This window comes from Chlamydotis macqueenii, chromosome W (assembly GCF_036417535.1).
Source record: "Chlamydotis macqueenii isolate bChlMac1 chromosome W, bChlMac1.mat, whole genome shotgun sequence".
In the NCBI taxonomy this organism is placed as follows: domain Eukaryota; kingdom Metazoa; phylum Chordata; class Aves; order Otidiformes; family Otididae; genus Chlamydotis; species Chlamydotis macqueenii.
In genome coordinates, this window is record NC_141592.1 from 52,299,023 (window position 1) to 52,303,922 (window position 4,900).

A 4,900-nucleotide genomic window follows, 5' to 3' on the forward strand; every position below is an offset into this window, starting at 1 on the left:
AAACCAGCTCTTGAATACAATGAAAACAACCAACATAAAAAGGGGAACATTTTTCAACGGAGGACATTTCTACACTTCTACACTTCTCCTCTTCACTTCATTCATTCAATGGAATACTCATTCGCCGGAATACACATCCACGGAACCGACATCAAGACGACCAACACCGGACGGATCGTCCCCCCATCGAGCGAACTTAACTGTCAGGGTGCCGCAGCTCCGTGGTGGTAGCTATTACAACCGAAACTCTTTTCCCTCTTTCCTTTCTCTCCTTTCTCTTCCATTTACAATCAAGATCATGCCGTGATAGACTCTTTGAAACTGGCAGTTGAATCCTTACAAGAACAATTAAAAGAGACCAAGCAGTTGTTGGAGGAGGAGAAACACCGGAATGTTTTACTAAAACAAACATTGAAGGCAGAATTGCGGAGAGAAAATGAGTCCTGTGGAGAGGTGGAGTTAAAGTTAGAAGATAAGGGGATCAGGCAAATCTACCCTCAGGGGGGCCTGCAAAAGGCAAAAGAAATTGTAGAGAACCCCCCTCACATGTATCCCCTAGTTAAAACTGAATATGTGTATGAGGGAGAAACGGATAACCATCCCCAAGTTGTTACTAAAGAGGTTCCGTTTACAGCAACTGAGTTGGCAAAATTAAGGAAGGATTTTGCAAGGACTCCAAAGGAATCGGAAACAGAGTATGTCTGGAGAGTGTCGTTGTTGGGGGGGGATGGTGCTGACGCGGAAGTCACGGACACTGCACATGACCAATATGATCAAGCAAATGCCGATTTATTGTTGATACATCCCGGTTAATATAGCCCTTCTAATTCCATATCATGTGCAAGCTCTCTACTAATTGGCTAACTATATCATGCACGCGCTCCTAGCTAAAATATGATTCGTTAAGTCTCTTTGTTCACGCGCACGGCTCTCTCCACCTGCACCCTGTGTCACGTTCAGCCCCCAGTCACGTATGCCAGCTGTTTTCCTTCTTCTCAAGGTTGCTTTGTTTACTTTCTCACAGGGAGCTTCATTACTTTCTCACAGGCGGCCTCATTATTTTCTCACAGGTGGCTTCAGTACTTTCTCACAGGTGGCTTCAGTACTTTCTCACAAGCAGCTTCAGTACTTTCTCACAAGCAGCCTCATCGATGTCCTTGAAGCCTGCTACTCAAAACCATAACAATTCCATTCGGTCTGGATTGTTCACTAAATGCCCCTGGATCTCCAGGTATCCAACAAATCCCTCTTTTTGTTTTTGAACAATCCAGACCCCAGTCATCATATGTTTCATAGCTTTCACAAAGTATTTTAAAATACACCCCAATATCCTTAGTGTCAACAGCAAAGCCATTAATAATACCAGCCCATGTACTATCAAATCTTTTAGCCAACCTGTGACCCCCAAAGATTTCAGCCAGTTCGTTAGTCCATTTTCCACTTGTATTGCATGCATGTTCCGGCGTAACTCTGCCAACTGATAGTGTATTGATTTAGAGTGATCAGAAATGTTCATGCAACACATACCTTCAAAATCTTCACATCCATGTCCATGCGCTAATAACAAAAAATCAATGGCTGCCCGATTCTGCAAAATAGCATGACGCATACTATCCATGTCTTCTAATAATCCTGATAACATGCTAGAGGTTAAATTCATTTGCTTTTGTGCCCAACAAGCTAATCTATTTAAGCTAGCTAAAGCTTTTGCGGATGCCGCCCAAGGAACAAATATAGATAATGCTATCCGCTCAGCTGTACCCAATAGGGTTAAATTGCTGTCACAGTTGGGAGCTAATACTTTTAGTGATCTCCTTGCTCGAGTACGATTTCACAATACTTTCATAGATGGAGCAAACATTATCAATTTTCCAAAATAACATGGTCCTCCTATAGCCCCTTTTGGCACTCCCGACCAGGCCCGATCCCCACAAATTAAGAAGTATCCCGGGGGTATGGCCTTGGCCGTGTCATTCACCCAAAGAGGCATCTTTGACCCTTTGATTTCTGCTCCTTTACAATAATCTCCTGAGCTGCTTTGATAAGTATACACAGGTTTTCCCTGGGCGTCAGTTGTTTTACTGGTCACATCAGTCCATTGGTTCCTGTTCCATACTGTATTCACCCCCTTTCCTGTCAAAAGGAAAACAGTATAAAACAAGACCCTGAACCATTTAAGGATCCCATTAGATATAACTCTTGTGGATCCCAAGGCAAATTACGATTTAAATGCCTAATCACCAATGCTGCAGCTATTCCAACTTGATTGCTATTCCCAGAGAACACACCGGTTTCTGTCCAGGGCGGAGGCTGGCGCACTCCATCTTTGTGTGGCATGTTTGATTCACCACCGTCTCATTCAAAACAGTGTGATTATTGACCCATCTTTTCCAGTCATCCGGATTCCAATAGGGAGTACCAATCAGACACGTACGAAAAGGATCAGCAGGAGTAGCCATTGACACACAAAACGATGAGTGGTTTGTAATGTTGGCAAATGTCAGCCACATGTTTGGTCTGGGGTCAATACAATGTAAATCCACAGTCTCACCAACACACCCAGTTACCAGCATCAAGAGGACGATGATGATGCATCCTGCTGTCCCAGGTCTTCCTTCCATGGTTTCACCCATCGACTTGGAACCCATCGTGGTCCTTCGTCTGTCAAAACACAAACATAACCTCGACCGGTCATTTTCACTTCTGCCAGACCTCTCCATTCCCCAGTTCTTAAATCCCGGTACTGCACCTTCACCGAATCACTTTTCTGCAGTCCAGATTGCAATGACATATGATGAATTACAATTGGAGGAGATTCGCGGTCTCCTGTTGATATCAAATAATTTAGCACATAAAGTGCTTTTGCAAGCCTTTCAGAGGGTGCCAGCTCTCCCCCTTTTTGTTTTTGCAAAAGCGATTTTAAGGTGGCATGTGCACGCTCTACAATGGCTTGGCCTGTAGGGGAGTGAGGAATACCTGTTACTCTGCGAATACCCCACAGCTGACAAAAGCGTACAAACGTTTGCGAAACATATGCAGGGCCATTGTCAGTTTTGATTTCTTGAGGAGCTCCTAGTGTGGCAATGGCAGCATGCATATGCTTCAGAACATGTTTGGCTGCTTCCCCTCTTTGAGCAGTGGCCCATATCGCATGCGAGTAAGTGTCAATGCTAACATGGACATACTTCTGACGTCCGAATTCTGCAATATGAGTAACATCCATTTGCCATAATTGCAAGGCGCCTAAACCTCAAGGGTTGACCCCAAGGCCTAGACCAACTCCCGATTTTTGACAAGCAGGGCAGGACTGCACTATTCCTCGAGCATCTGAGAATTTTAAATCAAATTGTTTCGCTAGCACTTTAGCAGATTGATGTAAGAAATTATGAGATAAGCGAGCCTGCTCAAACAGGTTAACTGTTTGATTTTTCCATGCAGCAGCAACTAACTTGTCTACTATGTTGTTTCCTATAGACAAGCCTTGTTTGAACTGATGACTGTGAATGTGTGTTACAAAATAAGGTTCTCTGCGTTGATTTAGCAAAAACAACAGCTGCATCAATAACATATACAAAGTATTATCTTTTACTGTTTTTATCATGGCACGTTCTAGACGCTGTGTCGTGCCCACCACATATAATGAATCTGAAACAACATTTAGAGGCTCATCATGCCACTGTTGAAAAGCCCACACCACTGCTCTCAGTTCGAGCGTCTGCAGTGAGTTCGTGATGTAACCTGTAAGAATTTGATGATTCCATTGGTTATTACTGTACCAAGCGATGGCAGCTCGTTTAGATTTCCTCCCAGCATCTGTAAATACCGTGAGTCCTTCTACTGGTACTTCCGACCTGCGAGGGGCTTCCTCAAAGTCTTGGTTTTGCAACAGTGACAAAAGTTTGGCTGATGGATAATGATTAGTTACAGCACCTGGGTAGTCAGCTAAAGCGACTTGAAGCATCTCTGAAGTTGCTAACAGCCAGTCCAAATAATTTTGAGCTATTGGTACAAACAGCCTTGTAGGTTCTTGAGCTGACAGTTCCAAAATCTTTCTTCTGCCTTTTATAATCATGTTAGCTAACAGCTCGACCCTTGTACAAACTGTGTTTTTGGGTTGATAAGATAGAAATACCCATTCCAAAATTCTAATGTGCTGTTCGTCTGCTTGCACTATGAGCCCTATTAAATGTTGTCGCATGGGTGACAAATTAACAATCAAAAACTGTAAAGGTAAAGCATTAATTTTTCTTTGTGTAGTAGCTGTTAGAATTTTTTCTACAATCTGATCTAACACCTGTTTCTGTTCTACTGATAAGCTTCGCTGTTCATTGGGTTTGGTCGTAGTTCCCAACAGGGGCATTAAAGGAGCTAAATCGTCATTAGTGATTCCAGTGATGGATCTTACCCACTCCCACTGTATGTCTCCCATCAATTTCTGAACATCTGAGAGGTTCTTAATATCTGTATGAATTTGTTTTATTTGCGGTCGCACCGTGCTTCCAGTAATTACCCAGCCTAAATATTGCCATGGGCCTTGACGCTGTACTTTTTCAGGGGGTATTTTTAGTCCTTTTGGCTCTAAAGTTTTTATTAGCTCTTGTAATATTTTTTCCGCATTCATTTTTTCGCCTGCAATTAAGATGTCATCCATATAATGATAGATTAACAAAGACTGATGCTTTTGCCGAAATGGCTGCAGAGCCCATACGACAAAATTCTGACACATTGTGGGGGAATTTTTCATGCCTTGGGGTAGCACCACCCATTGATAGCTTTTAGCAGGTTCCTGCTTGTTAACTGCTGGTACTGTGAAAGCAAATTTTTCTGCATCTTCTGGATGTAAAGGAATGGTGAAAAAACAATCTTTTAAATCAATAATAAGTAAATCCGAATTTTCAGG

General features: G+C 42.7%; 1 pseudogene; it reads right to left on the minus strand.

The window, feature by feature from the left end:
- Positions 1 to 497: 497 nt before the first annotated feature.
- LOC147596805 (uncharacterized) lies at positions 498 to 1,990 on the minus strand (annotated as a pseudogene).
- Positions 1,991 to 4,900: the final 2,910 nt, after the last annotated feature.